Raw genomic sequence first — 20,869 nt, forward strand, 5'->3', positions numbered from 1 at the left:
GTAGGATCTGTTTTTTTCTTATGGCTGCACAATATTCCATTGTGTATATGTACCACATCTTCTTTATCCATTCATCTACTGATGGACATTTAGGTTGCTTCCATATCTTGACTATTGTAAACAGTGCAGTGATAAACATAGGGGTGCATCTGTCTTTTTCAAACTGGAGTGCTGCATTCTTAGGGTAAATTCCTAGAAGTGGAATTCCTAGGTCAAATGGTATTTCTATTTTGAGCATTCTGAGGAACCTCCATACTGTTTTCCACAATGGTTGAACTAGTTTACATTCCCACCAGCAGTGTAGGAGGGTTCCCCTTTCTCCACAACCTCGCCAACATTTGTTGTTGTTTGTCTTTTCGATGATGGCGATCCTTACTGGTGTGAGGTGATATCTCATTGTGGTTTTAATTTGCATTTCTCTGATGATTAGCGATGTGGAGCATCTTTTCATGTGCCTGTTGGCCATCTGGATTTCTTCTTTAGAGAACTGTCTATTCAGCTCCTCTGCCCATTTTTTAATTGGATTATTTGCTTTTTGTTTGTTGAGGTGTGTGAGCTCTTTATATATTTTGGACGTCAATCCTTTATCGGATCTGTCATTTATGAATATATTCTCCCATACTGTAGGATACCGTTTTGTTCTATTGATGGTGTCCTTTGCTGTACAGAAGCTTTTTAGCTTGATAGAGTCCCACTTGTTCATTTTTGCCTTTGTTTCCCTTGCCCGGGGAGATATGTTCATAAAGAAGTCACTCACGTTTATGTCCATGAGATTTTTGCCTACGTTTTTTCTAAGAGTTTTATGGTTTCATGACTTACATTCAGGTCTTTGATCCATTTGGAGTTTACTTTTGCGTATGAGGTTAGATAGTGATCGAGTTTCATTCTCTTACATGGAGCTGTCCAGTTTTGCCAGCACCATCTGCTGAAGAGACTGTCATTTCCCCATTGTATGTCCATGGCTCCTTTATCAAATATTAATTGGACATATATGTTTGGGTTAATGTCTGGAGTCTCTATTCTGTTACACTGGTCTGTGGCTCTGTTCTTGTGCCAGTACCAAATTGTCTTGATTACTGTGGCTTTGCAGTAGAGCTAGAAGTTGGGGAGTGAGATTCCCCCCACTTTATTGTGGAGCCTTCTCAGGATTGCTTTGGCTATTCGGGGGTCTTTGATGGTTCCATATGAATTTTTGAATTATTTGTTCCAGTTCATTGAAGAATGCTGTTGGTAATTTGATAGGTATTGCATCAAATCTGTATATTGCTTTGGGCGGGATGGCCATTTTGACAATATTAATTCTTCCTAGCCAGGAGCATGGGATGAGTTTCCATTTGTTAGTGACCTCTTTAATTTCTCTTAAGAGTGTCTTGTAGTTTTCAGGGTACAGGTCTTTCACTTCCTTGGTTAGGTTTATTCCTAGGTATTTTATTCTTTTTGATGCTATTGTGAATGGAATTGTTTTCCTGATTTCTCTTTCTATTAGTTCATTGTTAGTGTATAGGAAAGCCACAGATTTCTGTGTGTTAATTTTGTATCCTGCAACTTTGCTGAATTCTGATATTAGTTCTAATAGTTTTGGAGTGGAGTCTTTAGGGTTTTTTATGTACAATATCATGTCATCTGCAAATAGTGACAGTTTGACTTCTTCTTTACCAATCTGGATTACTTGTATTTCTTTGTTTTGTCTGATTGCCGTGGCTAGGACCTCCAGTACCACGTTGAGTAACAGTGGGGAGAGTGGGCATCCCTGTCTTGTTCCCAATCTCAGAGGAAAAGCTTTCAGCCTCTCGCTGTTCAGTATGATGTTAGCTGTGGGTTTATCATATATGGCCTTTATTATGTTGAGGTACTTGTCCTCTATGTCCATTTTGTTGAGAGTTTTTATCATGAATGGATGTTGAATTTTGTCGAATGCTTTTTCAGCATCTATGGAGATGATCATGTGGTTTTTGTCCTTCTTTTTGTCGATGTGGTGGATGATGTTGATGGATTTTCGAATGTTGTACCATCCTTGCATCCCTGGGATGAATCCCACTTGGTCACGGTGTATGATCCTCTTGATGTATTTTTGAATTTCAGTTTGCTAATATTTTGCTGAGTATTTTTGCATCTACGTTCATCAGGGATATTGGTCTGTAGTTTTCTTTTTTGGTGGGGTCTTTGCCTGATTTTGGTATTAGGGTGATGTTGGCTTCATAGAATGAGTTTGGGAGTATTCCCTCCTCTTCTATTTTTTGGAAAACTTTAAGGAGAATGGGTGTTATGTCTTCTCTGTATGTTTGATAAAATTCCGAGGTAAATCCATCTGGCCCAGGGGTTTTGTTCTTGGGTAGTTCTTTGATTACCGATTCAATTTCGTTGCTGGTAATTGGTCTGTTTAGATTTTCTGTTTCTTTCTGGGTCAGTCTTGGAAGGTTGTATTTTTCTAGGAAGTTGTCCATTTCTCCTAGGTTTCCCAGCTTGTTAGCATATAGGTTTTCATAGTATTCTCTAATAATTCTTTGTATTTCTGTGGGGTCTGTCATGATTTTTCCTTTCTCGTTTCTGATACTGTTGATTTGTGTTGACTCTCTTTTCTTCTTAATAAGTCTGGCTAGGGGCTTATCTATTTTGTTTATTTTCTCGAAGAACCAGCTCTTGGTTTCATTGATTTTTGCTATTGTTTTATTCTTCTCAATTTTATTTATTTATTCTCTGATCTTTATTATGTCCCTCCTTCTGCTGACCTTAGGCCTCATTTGTTCTTCTTTTTCCAATTTCGATAATTGTGACATTAGACTATTCATTTGGGATTGTTCTTCCTTTTTTAAATATGCCTGGATTGCTATATACTTTCCTCTTAAGACTGCTTTTGCTGCGTCCCACAGAAGTTGGGGCTTTGTGTTATTGTTGACATTTGTTTCCATATATTGCTGGATCTCCATTTTGATTTGGTCATTGATCCACTGATTATTTAGGAGCATGTTGTTAAGCCTCCATGTGTTTGTGAGCCTTTTTGCTTTCTTTGTACAATTTATTTCTAGTTTTACACCTTTGTGTTCTGAAAAATTGGTTGGTAGGATTTCAATCTTTTGGAATTTACTGAGGTTCTTTTTGTGGCCTAGTATGTGGTCTATTCTGGAGAATGTTCCATGTGCACTTGAGAAGAATGTGTATCCTGTTGCTTTTGGATGTAGAGTTCTATAGATGTCTATTAGGTCCACCTGTTCTAGTGTGTTGTTCAGTGCCTCTGTGTCCTTACTTATTTTCTGTCTGGTGGATCTGTCCTTTGGGGTGAGTGGTGTGTTAAGGTCTCCCAAAATGAATGCATTGCATTCTATTTCCTCCTTTAATTCTGTTAGTATTTGTTTCACGAATGTTGGTTCTCCTGTATTGGGTGCATATATATTTATAATGGTTGTATCCTCTTGTTGGACTGAGCCCTTTATCATTATGTAATGTCCTTCTTTATCTCTTGTTACTTTCTTTATTTTGAGGTCTATTTTGTCTGATACTAGTATTGCAACACCTGCTTTTTTCTCTCTGTTGTTTGCATGAAATATCTTTCTCCAACTCTTGACTTTTAATCTGTGCGTGTCTTTGGGTTTGCGGTGAGTCTCTTGTAAGCAGCATATAGATGGGTCTTGCTTTTTTATCCATTCTATTACTCTGTGTCTTTTGATTGGTGCATTCAGTCCATTTACATTTAGGGTGATTATTGAAATATATGTACTTATTGCCATTGCAGGCTTTAGATTTGTGGTTACCAAAGGTTCAAGGTTAGTTTGTTTACTACCTTACTGTCTGACCTCACTCGCTTATTGAGCTGTTGTAAACACAGTCTGATGATTATTTCTTTCCCTTCTTTTTCCTCCTCCTCCATTCTTCATATGTTGGGTGTTTTGTTCTGTGCTCTTTTTAGGAGTGCTCCCATCTAGAGCAGTCCCTCTAAGATACACTGTAGAGGTGGTTTGTGGGAGGCAAATTCCCTCAACTTTTGCTTGTCTGGGAATTTTTTAATCCCTCCTTCATATTTAAATGATAATCGTGCTGGATACAGTATCCTTGGTTCAAGGCCCTTCTGTTTCATTGCGTTAAATATATCATGCCATTCTCTTCTGGCCTGTAGGGTTTCTGTTGAGGAGTCTGATGATAGCCTGATGGGTTTTCCTTTGTAGTTGACCTTTTTTCTCTCTCTGGCTGCCTTTATTACTCTGTCCCTGTCCTTGATCTTTGCCATTTTAATTATTATGTGTCTTGGTATTGACCTCTTTGCATCCCCTCTCTCGGAAGTTCTGTGTGCCTCCGTAGTCTGAGCAACTATTTCCTCCCCCAGTTTGGGGAAGTTCTCAGCAATTATTTCTTCAAAGACACTTTCTATCCCTTTTTCTCTCTCTTCTTCCTCTGGTACCCCTATAATGTGGATATCGTTCCTTTTGGATTGGTCACACAGTTCTCTTAATATCATTTCATTCCTGGAGATCCTTTTATCTCTCTCTGTATCAGCTTCTATGCGTTCCTGTTCTCTGGTTTCTATTCCATCAATGGCCTCTTGTGTCTTATCCATTCTGCTTATAAATCCTTCCAGAGTTTGTTTCACTTCTGTAATCTCCCTCCGGACTTCCTCCCTTAGCTCTTGCATATTTCTCTGCAGCTCTGTCAGCATGTTTATGATTTTTATTTTGAATTCTATCTCAGGGAGGCTGGTTAGGTTTGCCTCTGCAGATCCTTTCACAGGTGTAACTATCTTGGTTTGGACCAGATTTTTTTGCCTTTTCATGGTGATTGCAGTGGCTGTAGGCAGGTTGCAGGTGTATCAACTGGGAGAAGAAAGTCCTTTCCTGCATGTTGGATGCCTTGGCCTTCTCCACTGCCTGTGACGGCTACCTGCATTCCTGGAGCAGCCACCAGGTTAATCTCCTCAGCTGCTGTGGGCGGGGTGTCCGTCAGAGCAGCGCGGAGCCCTGCGGGGAGTGGCAGGCACACCAGGTGCGCTCCTCCGTGCTAGCAGCGACCCTGCCGGGCAGCTGTGTGGCAGCAGTGGCCTTTGGGTCTGGCCCGGGCAGCTGTGCGTTGGGCTGGGATTCCGGTCGGCTCCTGGGAGCGCGCCTGCTCCCTCTGGCTCTGCTGCCGGTGCGCGCGGGGCTTTTCTGTGCAGGCTTCTACCAGGCTCTGGCTTCACTGCCACCGGTGCACGCAAGCTGCGCCTGGGCTGTTTGGTCACACCGCTGCAGGCTAGCCCTGCGGCGCATGGATCTGCTCTCGGTTCCTTCTAGCGCTTCCGCCCCCGGCGCACGCTCCCACTCTCCTGCTACTGGGCCCGTGTGTCGGGATCACGCCAGTTGGAGCAACAACTGGCAGGCTACCTAGTCCTGTGAAGGGCTTCAGAGCTGCACCACCTCCGTTTAGGGCACCTAAGTTTCCCCGGTATTCCCAGCTGCCGGGACAACTTCGTCCAGCTATGGAAATAAGGAAAATAAAAACATGGTGGAGAGAGTCTCTTTAAGACTTGCAGACAGCACTTGCTTTTCTTTTGTCTCAGGGGCGCCAGTTGCGGGGACCTGCCCACAGGTTTTGCTTTTCCGTTTCTCTAATATCCAGCACCCCATGCACCTTGTGTCTGTGTTCCGGATGCGGATTTCTAGAGCTGGTTGTTTAGCAGTCCTCGGCTTTCACTCCCTCCCCGTTCCGAGTCCTTTCTTCCTGCCAGGTTTTGGGGTGGGGGAGCATTTGGGTCCCGCCTGGCCGCAGCTTGTATCTTACCCCCTTTGTGTGATGCTGAGTTCTTGCAGATGTAGATGTATCCTGGCTGTTGTACTGCATCCACTGGTATCTCTTTTTGGAATAGTTGTATTTATTGTATTTTCATAAATATGTATGTTTTGGAGAGGAGATTTCCTCTGAACTACTCACGCCGCCATTTTCCCGTGATCCTCATGTTAGTAGTTTTTAATTATTTTTAAGAAACCTTTGCCTGTCAGAAGATTATGCTCATAATCTCCTGATAAAAGCTTCTAAAATTTTGTAATTTTGCCTTTCACATTGAGATGTACAAATCAATTTTAAATTGGTTTTTATATATCATTTAGAGTATGAGTCATCTTCTGTATGGATCACCAATTGATCCAGTATCATTTATTGAATAATTCTTTGCCTATTACTCTAATGTGCTGGTTTTGTCATAAAGCAAGTGTCCATTTACACAATGACCCTCTTCCATGCCTTTTATTTATTTTGTTTATCCTTGTAGCATTATTTCATAGAAATAACTATTGTAGTTCTATACATTTTGAGTAGAGAAAGTACTTCCACTTTGATCTTTCTCATTCAAGACTACCTAAAGCTATTCTTGGGCCACAAAATTTCCTTAAGACACAAAACCAAAACAGACAAGCTAACAAAGTTTTTATAGCACTGATTTGGATTACTTTGAATTGAGAATAATCCTCAAACAAGTATGGACTATAACCATCAGAAAGGTATGACCTTAATGTGTAACTAAATTAACCCTACAATAAAGGCTGCTCTGGATCAATGCTGCCAAAGCTATAAAAAAAAAAAAAAAGCCTCAAAAGGATTTAAGTGATATTAAATAACTTGTATGTGTACAAAAACAAAGTTCAACACTGTATTAAAAAAATATAAAAAATGTCTTCACCCAACAATATCAAACTACAATGGCTAGCATGCAAAAAAAATTCATAGGTAATGAAGAGCAGAAGAAAAATGTGTCCCATAATAAGAAAAACTATCAATCAATATAGAGAGATACAGGAATGAAAAGTTAATGGAATTAACAGATAAGTACATTCAAACAATTGTTATTTATAAGCTCTCTATGTTAGAAAAGGTAAAGAAAAATAAGAACATGGTGGAGAGAGAAATGGAAGAAAAAACTTCCAGAGGTGAAAAATAATTCTCATTAATAAAAAATATGCTGGATGGGATTAAGAACAGATTATACGTTGCAGAAGAAAAGACCAGTGAATTTAGAGATATAACAGTATTAACCTAATTAATCTAAATAAATCTATTAATCTAATAAAGTATTAATCTAAATAAAGCAAAGGGAAAATAAAAGGAACATAAGTGGCGGGAGAGACAATATCAAATGTGTAACTAGAATTCCCACACTCCCACAACCAAAAAAAAAAAAAACCCTGGAGTAGGTGGGAGAGTTGAAGAAATAGTGGCCGATATGCTTCCAAATCTGATTTAAAAAAGAACTCCATAAAGACTATAAGCAAGATTTTCTCAAAGAAAACTATAGTAGGGCATATCATAATCAAATGAGTAAAATACCATCATCAAAAGTATTAGGAACAGAGAAAATAGAAAATTTACATATGAGGGTGAAAAATAAGAAATAACAGCAGACTTTCTGTCAGAAACTATGCAAAGTATTTCACAATATATTACCAGAGATAAAGATGGGCATTTCAAGATAGAGGACCCAATTCAACAAGAAGACAAAGGAAAAAAAAAAAAGCTAAATATGCATTCACCTAATAACAAAGCTTCAAAATACATGAACCAGGAAGTAAAAGTAAAAGCAGACAAATCCACAATTAAAGTTGAAGATTTCCACACTCTTCTCACAGCAGTTACTGGAACAATAGAAAATCAGTAGGGAATAAATCTTGAAGAACACTATCAACCTAATTAACATTTACAGAAAGCTCCACTCAGCAACAGCAGAATATGCATTCTTAAGTGCATACAAACATTCATTAATACAAACCACATACTGCACCTTACACTAAGAACACAAAGTATGTTCTTGGACCACAACAGAATTAAGCTAGAAACCTATCAGAGAAAGATATTGGAAAAATTAACCAAATATTTAGAAATTAAATAGGTCAAAGCAAAATCACAAAAGAATTTAAAAGTTCTTTGAATTCCATGTAAATGAATACACACCATAACAAAATACATGAGAAATGAAAATAAAAGGAAAAAAGAAAAAACTTACATTCTAAGATTTACAGAAGACTAATCAAGGTTTATATTTAAAAATATGAATTAAACTTCATCCTTCCTATCCTGTATATACGTAAGTTTTGGACTGAAGGATACTTTGCTTCAATGGGAAAAATAATGCCTTTTCTTCTAGTTCCCCAAATGAAAGATATCATTAAATGGGCTGTTCTTTAACCAAGGTTTAACAACAAAAATATATAGCAATGAGAAACTGATATCAGAATAAAGTGTTTCAACAAGAAACTCATTCTGTAAATTCATAAAAGTTATTACTACCACTTAATTACTCAATGAAAAATTTAGACCTTCTGTTAAATAGAAAAGCTATTCTCAAAATGACAAGAACAAGAACAAATTGTCCTAAGTACCTTTCCCAAGTTTTTACTGACAAAATCATTCCACTTATAATGCTAATATTTAAAATGTTAATGTTAACTTATTATAACACACCAAAAACTATCCCCTACTAACATTTTTCAAAACAATATTACTTTAAAGTAATTATATAAATATATTATATATAAATATAAAGTAATGATATAAAGTAAAAATATAATCCATTTATTTTCCATTTTGAATAGAAGGTGGAATTTAAATGACATTTCACTCATGAAAACTTTTGAAAGGACTACATATCTTACTGACATTTGAACCATTAACCTACTAGGCCAATGTAAGTTTTTAAATTCTATTCTAGGCCTTTGCAAATATGAGCCTATGATTTTGGGAATTAAATTCAAAGTAAAAAAAAAAGTCATGGGGAAATGACAGCCTCTTCAACAACTGGTATTGGTAAAACTGGACAGCTACATGCAAGAGAATGAAACTGGATTATTGTCTATCCCCATACACAAAAGTAAACTCAAAATGGAACAAACAACTGAATGTAAGTCATGAAACCATAAAACTCTAAGAAGACAACATAAGCAATAATCTCTTGAATGTAAACATGAGCAACTTTTTCCTGAACATATCTCCTCAGGCAAGGGAAACAAAAGCAAAAATGAACAAATGGGACTACATCATGCTGAAAAGCGCTGTACAGAAAAAGACACCATCAGCAGAACAAAAGGGCACCCTAGAGTATGGGAGAATATATTTGTAAATGACATACCTGGCAAGGGGTTAACATCCAAAATATATAAATAATTCACAAGCCTCAACACCCAAAAAGCAAATAACCCCATTAAAAAATGGGCAGAGGATATGAACAGACACTTCTCCAAAGAAGAAATTCAGATGGCCACCAGGCATATGAAAAAGATGCTCCACATCGCTAATTATCAGGGAAATGCAAATTAAAACCACAATGAGGTATCACCTCATACCAGTTAGGATGGTCAACATAGAAAAGACTAAGAACAACAAACGCTAGCAAGGATGAGGAGAAAGAGGAACGCTCCTACACTGTTGGTGGGAATGTAAACTAGTTCGACCATTGTGGAAAGCAGTATGGAGGTTCCTCAAAAAACTAAAAACAGAAATACCATTTGACCCAGGAATTCCACTCCTAGGAATTTACCCTAAGAATGTAGGATCCCAGGGTGAGTAAAATTGTAATATTTCCAGAATATCTTGCCTGACTTTAGTATATCTGCATATCAACAGGTGCTCAAGCATGGAGAGAGGTATGGCTTTGATTGATTTGCATATCCTCAGGGGTGGATAGAAGTTCATTGCCATGTCAATGGGTAATTACCTGGGCAACCGAGGGCATGTCTGAACCTGAGAGTTTAAAGAGGGGCCAGCTTGTTTGCTTGCTTGCTTCTTCAGGAGCAGAGGAGATAGATAGCCCTGGACTGCAGTTTGTAAGCAATAAACAGGTTTTAAACTTTATTTTTCCCTTTGACTGATTTCGGTTTTTAGAGGTATTTTGCCCTGGGATTTCCTCTCCCTGGACTTACACCCAGTTTCAAAAAGACATATGCACCCCTGTGTTTATCACAGCACTATTTACAATAGCCAAGAAATGGAAGCAACCTAAGTGGCCATCAGTAGATGAATGGATAAAGGAGATGTGGTATATATACACAATGGAATATTATTCAGCCATAAGAAGAAAACAAATCCTACCATTTGCAATAACATGGATGGAGCTAGAGGGTATTATGCTCAGTGAAATAAGCCAGGTGGAGAAAGACAAGTACCAAATAATTTCACTCATCTGTGGAGCATAAGAACAAAGCAAAAACTGAAGGAACAAAACAGCAGCAGACTCACAGAACCCAAGAATGGACTAACAGTTACCAAAGGGAAAGGGACTGGGGAGAATGAGTGGGGAGGGAGGGAGAAGGGGAATAAGGGGCATTAGGATTAGCACACATAATGTAGGAGGGGGGCATGGGGAAGGCAGTATAGCACAGAGAAGACAAGTAGTGACTCTATAGCATCTTCCTATGCTGATAGACAGTGACTGTAATGGGCTATGTGGTGGGGACTTGATAATGGGGGGAATCTAGTAACCACAATGTTACTCATGTGATTTTATATTAATGATACCAAAAAAAAAAGTCCACATTTTTAAAAGGTCCCTTAAATTTACCTAATTTTTTTTCTTTGACCCTTCCAACTTTTTAAGAAATAAGGCTAGATTTGTCCACCTCATGTTTCATATGAAAATCTTTCCTTAGCTTATGTAATAACTCCTGTCCTCAAACTGTTCTTCCTAATTATTATCATGGTAAATATGGACACCTACTTTAAATTTTTTTTCTTCTTTTTTTAAATAAGGGTCATTGATTTGGAAGATGGAAATGAGAAAGATGAAAAAGTGTGAGATTATCTCAGACAAAACATATGAGAAACTGTCATGATATAGTATTATGCACAGCTGGATTTTATAAATTTCTTTAATTAATCTAAATTAATCTGCAAAATAAACTCCAAAATGACTGCCAGTCACGTTCACAAGACAGTCTAATTTTTAAGAATGCATTTCCATTGTCTTCATTTACTTCATAATATAGAAGGAAATATGTCTTACTAGAAATGACGTATCAGCAAAAGTGCACTTATATATATGATCTTTGTAGAAATCCTTTTTTCCTTTTTCACAAAATGCAATTCCTTAATAAAGAAAAAAGATATGGGTTAGTAACTGTTCTTAACTCTATAACAGAATTAAATATACACTTCATTTTTACAAACTCCCATTCTCAATACTATGCCTATCAGCTCTACAAATATTTGCTGAATAATAGAAAAATAAAATTTTTAAAGTCAGAGGTTTTATTTGGCTAATGAAAACATGTTAGCCAACTGAGCATTTCTAATGTCACTGACCCATTTTTTCAGGAAATATCACTAAATGTTTAATAATATACTATGTGCTTCACGATTCACAAATTGGGTTTCCTACATCCCATCTTCCTACACTGCATTTCACATCATATGCTTTGTATTTGCCTGGTACACACAGCCTACTGAATTTACATTTTGATAAAACAAATCAAAGTATTCACTGAATTATGTTTTTATTTAGAAAACTGTCAATGAGTCAGTGATTTGTAGTGCCATAAAATGTTTGTATATACAATGTGTATACTTGAAGCTTTGAAATATCAAGATCACCAGCTTAAAAAAAAAAACTGAGAGAACAATGAAATGAATATAATGAAAGTAAAATGCCAAAAATGAATATAAAACTGATAAATGCTGATAATTCACATTAATAAATGTACCCTGGTGACTACTAACCAATGGATTAGTGCATAAAGAATAATCTAGTCCTGCTACATTTTGCTTGAAAATAGTAGCAAAATATTTAGGTAGAAAAGGGAAAGATGATAAAGGCCACCCCCTCCTCACCCAGATTGATCACGATCAATTATGCTAATCTAGTAACTTGGAATTACATGATTGGGTAATTCTACCAATCCAAAAGTAAATCTGCTTCATCAAAAGAAAATGGTAATTTTGCCACACAAACACCAGTCTTTGAATCTGATTCAGCAATATTAATTATTGAGACTGTAATTTTGTTTCTATTTGAAATGAATACCTCCTCCAGAGAAGGGGAAAAAATTACAAATTGTCAACTATTCTTTTTATATTAATGAATTAAAATTAAGAGCTGGAACTTTAAAACACACAAATAAGCCTTTTTTTTTGCAAGGTTAAAAGGAGCTTGTTTTAAAAAGCCAAATTCAGCTTTTAATCTATTGTACTAAAGGGTAAAAAAGGAAAAAAATCTCCTCAAATGTAGTTTCATAAACAACTTCCAAATCCACTAACTCAAAGTGAAACTATTTTTAATGGGTATATATATTTAATCTAAACAAAACTATTTTAAAATGTATTTTATAACACCACCTTCGTATCAGTGTCACAATAGGAATTAAGTTTAGCAATGTGGTAATTAACTGAGCAAAATGGTAAATAACTGAGTAAACATAAATTTGATAGTTACACATCACAACACTTATTCTTGTATCAAAACTCATTCTTCAATTCTATAAAAGAACTGTTACTGACAACCTGTTATTATACATAGTTCTCAAATAGTTTCTAAAAGGCAAACTCTAAAAGTCAAATTTTTAGAATTCTTTAATAATTATCTATAATGAAACACTCTAAGTTTCAAAAAATAAACCCAAAACTACTAACCAAAATGTTAGTGCTGCAGCCAGGTATTAAATTCATATACTGAAACTTCAAATCCCATAGAGTCTGACCTGGAAGGAGCTAACAACCTGTACCTCTAATTGCTATCCCACCCAAACCTGTTTCAGTCAAGCTCCTAGCTCCCTCTACTTTTAAGTTAACTTACATTCTTGTTAACGTGGACTACAAACTATTTCTCAAACTGTCAAGCTCTATAACTCAGTTCAACTTTTGAACCTCTGTTGGAAACAACCTTCCCCTGTCTCTTATCTGGATCAAATGTCCAGTTCAATGACACCTTCTGTGTGGGCAAACTCAGGATACCTTGACTTCACCATCATTTCCAGGGGAGCAACATGATTACAGTTAGAAAACTAAGCATAAGTCTCTTCTATTATACAGTATGTTTTTTGAAGAGAAGGAACTCTATACTTTCTTAATTTTTATATCCCCAATATCTAGTCAATATCTGACATGTAATTCAATATAATCCATTCAGAAAATATTTACTGATCATCCAATATATTCTAGACAGTTTTCTAGGTGCTAGGGATAAATCCCTACCTCTATCCCTAACTTCATGGAACTTATGCAGGAGAGACCTATGATAAATAGTGAATGAGGGATGACAGAAAGTTCCAAATGAGAAAAAAAATAAAGCAGGGAATGAAGTACTGTCATAGGGAAGGGATTAAATTTTGAGAAAAAGCATCCAGTGAAGGCCTAATGTAATAATAACTACAACAGCAGCAGTAACATTTGAGTATTGATCATATGCTAATCAGTACCCTAATTCCTTTATGCATGTTAACCTGATAAGAGAGCCAACAATAACTTCACTGTTATTCTCAAGAGGAAACTAAAAAACTAAGCAACTCGCCAAGGTCATACTCACTAAACTACTAGTAAAGTGCTGAAGCCAGGATTAGGACCTAGACATGCATTTAACAGCTATGCATAACAAGTATCAAAGAGAAGAGGTTTCTATATGAAAACAGCTCCAAAGTCAATAGAGATTAAGACAAAAATGAAGCAAAAAAAAAAAACATGAAAAAGTCTATAAACACAATAAAAGGTAGATATTCACTCAAACAGGAATTTCATTCTGTAATCAAAACATAAGTTTAGCAGCAATGGTGTTTTAATTCAAATGAGGGTCAGCTCTCATATATGGGCATTAAATGACTCATGCCCTTCAAAGATTTCTGCTAACCAGCCATGATGCAATAACTAGCACCAGACATGTTCTCCCAACAAACCCAAATAGAACACCTAGCAAATACATAAAATCACAAAATACATCAGACAACCAGCAGCTCAGCCCTGTGATACCTGAAAAAATGGAAAGTGTCCCCTAGTAATGCCTGGATGCACAGTCAGGAGGGCAGCACAGGAATGGGAAACCAAGCAGATTATGATGGACTCTGTGAGTAGAACAGACAGTGACTAAAATATAGGGAGGCTGAGGTAGAGGGAATCTACATGGTGGAGTGGCAGAGAGGATGGAGCTCAAGAAGAAAACTACTAAAATCTGCAGAGATGTTTCTAGAGCAGCTCTGCCCCAAAAGAAAATAACATGAGCCTAAAATGTAATTTAAAGCTTTTTAGCAACCACATTTTAAAAGTAAAATGAAACCAGTTAAACTAATGTTAATTCATGTAATCCAATATGCTCAAAATATTATCATTTCAGGATATAATTAATGTAACAGATAGTTTACATTTTCTTTTACATAATAAGCTCCTGAAATTCAGTATGTTTTTTACACATACAGCATATTTCAATTTGAACTGGCCACAATTCAAGCTCTAATTAGCAATGTGTGGCTAATTGCTACCATACTTGAGAACACAGTTTTTTTAATTGAACATAAAGCTATGTATGAGTAAAGTGAAACTCTACTTGGCCAGGTGAAGAACAATGACCAGGAAGGAATTCATTTGAAAGTTCCCAGAGATTACATAAAATAGCGGATGTTCTGGTTCCAACTAGAAAGGAGAAAGACCTCACTGAAACAACGGGCAGCAGTAAGGAAGTGAAGTAGGATCACCCCTTAGCAGCTGTACTAAACTAATCAGAGTACAGGCACACCAGACCTGCCAGAACAAAGTTTAAAAAAAAAAGCCACTGAAGTTTCAAACTGATCCACAAGAAACATAACAGCCTAACAAACAAAACTGAAATTTCTTGAGAGGAAATCAACAAAATCCAGACAACAATGTGATGAATGTCCAAGAGTCAGCCAAAACTTAATAAACATAAGAAAATGGAGAGATGTATAACCAATTAACAGAAAAAACCTGACAAAAAGAAACACCCAGAAACAAGAAAGATGATCTTTAAAAGACACAACTTAAAAATATTCTGAACATTATTAAAGGACTTAAAGACAAACAAAACGGAATTATTTTGAAAAGAATTAAATAGATTTCTAAAGATGAAAAATGTAGTACTTTAATAGAAAATCAACTGAATAGTCTTAGCAATAGATTAAACATGGCAGGGAAAAAAAGGTCCCTAAATTGAAGATATAAAAACAGAAAGCAAAAAAAAAAAAAAAAAAAAAAGAAACAGATAAATAGCCTCCCAGCAGCTCCTGCTCCAACGCGACTCCACCACTTTGGAGCAGCGGCCCGAGCCAGGCCACGCCCACAGCAACAGCGGAGATTAACTCCATAGCAGCCGGGCAGGAAGCAGAAGCCCTGTCTGCGCGCAGCTGCGCAGCACAAGCCACTAGAGGTCGCTGTTCTCCCAGGAGAGGAGGGCCACAAACCAACAAGAAAGGAAGTCCTTCCAGCCGTCACTCGTCCCAGCTCTGCAAACTATTCCTATCACCATGAAAAGGCAAAGCTACAGGCAGACAAAGATCACAGAGACAACACCAGAGAAGGAGACAGACCTAACCAGTCTTCCTGACAAAGAATTCAAAATAAGAATCATAAACATGCTGACAGAGATGCAGAGAAATACGCAAGAGAAATGGGATGAAGTCCGGAGGGAGTTCACAGATGCCAGAAAGGAGATCGCAGAAATGAAACAAACTCTGGAAGGGTTTATAAGCAGAATGGATAGGATGCAAGAGGCCATTGATGGAATTGAAATCAGAGAACAGGAACGCATAGAAGCTGACATAGAGAGAGATAAAAGGATCTACAGGAATGAAACAATATTAAGAGAACTGTGTGACCAATCCAAAATGAACAATATCCGTATTATAGGGGTTCCAGAAGAAGAAGAGAGAGGAAAAGAGATGGAAAGTATCTTAGAAGAAATAATTGCTGAAAACTTCCCCAAACTGGGGGAGGAAATAACCGAACAGACCACGGAAATATACAGAACCCCCAACAGAAAGGATCCAAGGAGGACAACACCAAGACACATAATAATTAAAATGGCAAAGATCAAGGACAAGGAAAGAGTTTAAAAGGCAGCTAGAGAGAAAAAGGTCACCTATAAAGGAAAACCCATCAGGCTAACGTCAGACTTCTCGACAGAAACCCTACAGGCCAGAAGAGAATGGCATGATATATTTAGTACAATGAAACAGAAGGGCCTTGAACCAAGGATACTGTATCCAGCATGACTATCATTCAAATATGATGGTGGGATTAAACAATTTCCAGACAAACAAAAGCTGAGGGAATTTGCTTCCCACAAACCACCTCTACAGAACATCTTACAGGGACTGCTCTAGATGGGAGCACTCCTAGAAATAGCACAGCACAAAACACCCAACATATGAAGAATCGAGGAGGAGGAATAAGAAGGGAGAGAAGAAAAGAATCTCCAGACAGTGTATATAACAGCTCAATAAGCGAGCTAAGTTAGACAGTAAGATACTAAAGAGGCTAACCTTGAAACTTTGGTAACGACAAATTTAAAGCCTGCAATGGCAATAAATACATATCTTTCAATAGTCACCCTAAATGTTAATGGGCTGAATGCACCAATCAAAAGACACAGAGTAATAGAATGGATAAAAAAGCAAGATCCATCTATATGCTGCTTACAAGAAACTCACCTCAAAACCAAAGACATGTACAGACTAAAAGTCAAGGGATGGAAAAACATATTTCAAGCAAACAACAGTGAGAAGAAAGCAGGGGTTGCAGTACAAATATCAGACAAAATAGACTTCAAAACAAAGAAAGTAACAAGAGATAAAGAAGGACACTACATAATGATAAAGGGCTCAGTCCAACAAGAGGATATAACCATTCTAAATATATATGCACACAACACAGGAGCACCAGCATATTCGAAACAAATACTAACAGAGCTAAAGGGGGAAACAGACTGCAATGCATTCATTCTAGGAGACTTCAACACACCACTCACCCCAAAGGATAGATCCACTGGGCAGAAAATAAGTAAGGACACGGAAGAACCGAACAACACAGTAGAGCTGATGGACCTAATAGACATCTATAGTACTCTACATCCAAAAGGAACAGAATATACATTCTTCTCAAGTGCACATGGAACATTCTCCAGAATAGACCACATACTAGGCCACAAAAAGAGCCTCAGAAAATTCAAAAAGATTGAAATCCTACCAACCAACTTTTCAGAACACAAAGGTGTAAAACTAGAAATAAACTGTACAAAGAAAGCAAAGAGGCTCACAAACACATGGAGGCTTAACAACACGCTCCTAAATAATCAATGGATCAATGACCAAATCAAAATGGAGATCCAGCAATATATGGAAACAAATGACAACAACAACACTAAGCCCCAACTTCTGTGGGACGCAGCAAAAGCAGTCTTAAGAGGAAAGTATATAGCAATCCAAGCATATTTATAAAAGGAAGAACAATCCCAAATGAATGGTCTAATGTCACAATTATCAAAATTGGAAAAAGAAGAACAGATGAGGCCTAAGGTCAGCAGAAGGAGGGACATAATAAAGATCAGAGAATAAATAAATAAAATTGAGAAGAATAAAACAATAGCAAAAATCAATGAAACCAAGAGCTGGTTCTTCGAGAAAATAAACAAAATAGATAAGCCCCTAGCCAGACTTATTAAGAAGAAAAGAGAGTCAACACAAATCAACAGTATCAGAAACGAGAAAGGAAAAATCACGACAGACCCCACAGAAATACAAAGAATTATTAGAGAATACTATGAAAACCTATATGCTAACAAGCTGGGAAACCTAGGAGAAATGGACAACTTACTAGAAAAATACAACCTTCCAAGACTGACCCAGAAAGAAACAGAAAATCTAAACAGACCAATTACCAGCAACGAAATTGAATCGGTAATCAAAGAACTACCCAAGAACAAAACCCCTGGGCCAGATGGATTTACCTCGGAATTTTATCAAACATACAGAGAAGACATAACACCCATTCTCCTTAAAGTTTTCCAAAAAATAGAAGAGGAGGGAATACTCCCAAACTCATTCTATGAAGCCAACATCACCCTAATACCAAAATCAGGCAAAGACCCCACCAAAAAAGAAAACTACAGACCAATATCCCTGATGAACGTAGATGCAAAAATACTCAGCAAAATATTAGCAAACTGAAATTCAAAAATACATCAAGAGGATCATACACCGTGACCAAGTGGGATTCATCCCAGGGATGCAAGGATGGTACAACATTCGAAAATCCATCAACATCATCCACCACATCGACAAAAAGAAGGACAAAAACCACATGATCATCTCCATAGATGCTGAAAAAGCATTTGACAAAATTCAACATCCATTCATGATAAAAACTCTCAACAAAATGGACATAGAGGACAAGTACCTCAACATAATAAAGGCCATATATGATAAACCCACAGCTAACATCATACTGAACAGCGAGAGGCTGAAAGCTTTTCCTCTGAGATTGGGAACAAGACAGGGATGCCCACTCTCCCCACTGTTACTCAACGTGGTACTGGAGGTCCTAGCCACGGCAATCAGACAAAACAAAGAAATACAAGTAATCCAGATTGGTAAAGAAGAAGTCAAACTGTCACTATTTGCAGATGACATGATATTGTACATAAAAAACCCTAAAGACTCCACTCCAAAACTACTAGAACTAATATCAGAATTCAGCAAAGTTGCAGGATACAAAATTAACACACAGAAATCTGTGGCTTTCCTATACACTAACAATGAACTAATAGAAAGAGAAATCAGGAAAACAATTCCATTCACAATAGCATCAAAAAGAATAAAATACCTAGGAATAAACCTAACCAAGGAAGTGAAAGACCTGTACCCTGAAAACTACAAGACACTCTTAAGAGAAATTAAAGGGGACACTAACAGATGGAAACTCATCCCATGCTTGTGACTAGGAAGAATTAATATCGTCATAATGGCTTTCCTGCCCAAAGCAATATACAGATTTGATGCAATCCCTAGGAAACTACCAGCAACATTCTTCAATGAACTGGAACAAATAATTCAAAAATTCATATGGAAACACCAAAGACCCTGAATAGCCAAAGCAATCCTGAGAAAGAAGAATAAAGTAGGGGGGATCTCACTCCCCAACTTCTAGCTCTACTGCAAAGCCACAGTAATCAAGACAATTTGGTACTGGCACAAGAACAGAGCCACAGACCAGTGTAACAGAATAGAGACTCCAGACATTAACCCAAACATATATGTCCAATTAATATTTGATAAAGGAGCCATGGACATACAATGGCGAAATGACAGTCTCTTCAGCAGATGGTGCTGGCAAAACTGGACAGCTACATGTAGGAGAATGAAACTGGACCATTGTCTAACCCCATATACAAAAGTAAACCCAAAATGGATCAAAGACCTGAATGTAAGTCATGAAACCATTAAACTCTTGGAAGAAAACATAGGCAAAAACCTCTTAGACATAAACATGAGTGACCTCTTCTTGAACATATCTCCCCGGGCAAGGAAAACAACAGCAAAAATGAACAAGTGGGACTATATTAAGCTGAAAAGCTTCTGTACAGCAAAAGACACCATCAATAGAACAAAAAGGAACCCTACAGTATGGGAGAATATATTTGAAAATGACACATCCGATAAAGGCTTGACGTCCAGAATACATAAAGAGCTCACACTCCTCAACAAACAAAAAACAAATAACCCAATTAAAAAATGGGCAGAGGAACTGAACAGACAGTTCTCCAAAAAAGAAATACAGATGGCCAACAGACACATGAAAAGATGCTCCACATCGCTAATTATCAGAGAAATGCAAATTAAAACTACAATGAGGTATCACCTCACACCAGTAAGGATGGCTGCCATCCAAAAGACAAACAACAACAAATGTTGGCGAGGCTGTGGAGAAATGGGAACCCTCCTACACTGCTGGTGGGAATGTAAGTTAGTTCAACCTTTGTGGAAAGCAGTATGGAGGTACATCAAAATGCTCAAAACAGACCTACCATTTGACCCAGGAATTCCACTCCTAGGAATTTACCCTAAGAATGCAGCAATCAAGTATGAGAAAGATCAGTGCACCCCTATGTTTATCGCAGCACTATTTACAATAGCCAAGAATTGGAAGCAACCTAAATGTCCATCGATAGATGAATGGATAAAGAAGATGTGGTACATATACACAATGGAATACTACTCAGCCATAAGAAAAGGGCAAATCCTACCATTTGCAGCAACATGGATGGAGCTGGAGGGTATTATGCTCAGTGAAACAAGCCAAGCGGAGAAAGAGAAATACCAAATGATTTCACTCATCTGTGGAATATAAGAACAAAGGAAAAACTGAAGGAACAAAACAGCAGCAGAATCACAGAACTCAAGAATGGACTAACAGGTACCAAAGGGAAAGGGACTGGGGAGGATGGGTTGGTAGGGAGGGATAAGGGGGGGAGAAGTCAGGGGGTATTAAGATTAGCATGCATGGGGGAGTGGGAGAAAGGGGAGGGCTGTACAACACAGAGAAGGCAAGTAGTGATTCTACAACATTTTGCTATGCTCATGGACAGTGACTGTAAAGGGGTTTATAGGGGGGACCTGGTATAGGGGAGAGCCTAGTAAACATAATATTCGTCATGTAAGTGTAGATTAGTGATATCAAAAAAAAAAAAAAGGCAGTTCCTGTGTGGTAACCTCCAATGAGTTCTACACAAGGGTATAAAGGGCATACAAAAGTGTAGGCAAAAGGTCTGTTTGTGTTTATACAGAGGATCAAAGCCTAATTGGGCTACCCCGAAATTGAACTAAGATACGATATGAAAGAGAACTTCCAACATCAGCACTCTCTGGAAGACTCATGCCAGAAGATGATCATCAAAAAACGCACTGCCACAGCAGTAGATGCACTCATCCTACCA

General features: G+C 37.5%; 1 protein-coding gene across 13 annotated transcripts in view; it reads right to left on the minus strand.

Annotated features, from left to right (window-relative positions):
* MEF2A (myocyte enhancer factor 2A) overlaps positions 1-20,869 on the minus strand; it is a 156,742-nt gene that overhangs the window by 106,637 nt on the left and 29,236 nt on the right. For 2 of the 13 annotated variants that reach the window (XM_036878737.2, XM_057494729.1), the window contains exon 2: positions 10,949-11,031. The exons of the other annotated variants lie outside the window; for them this stretch is intronic. The gene's annotated coding sequence lies outside the window, so the exon portion shown is untranslated. The remainder of the gene's footprint in view (positions 1-10,948; positions 11,032-20,869) is intronic. 13 annotated transcript variants of the gene reach the window in all.

This window comes from Manis pentadactyla, chromosome 18, assembly GCF_030020395.1.
Source record: "Manis pentadactyla isolate mManPen7 chromosome 18, mManPen7.hap1, whole genome shotgun sequence".
NCBI lineage: Eukaryota > Metazoa > Chordata > Mammalia > Pholidota > Manidae > Manis > Manis pentadactyla.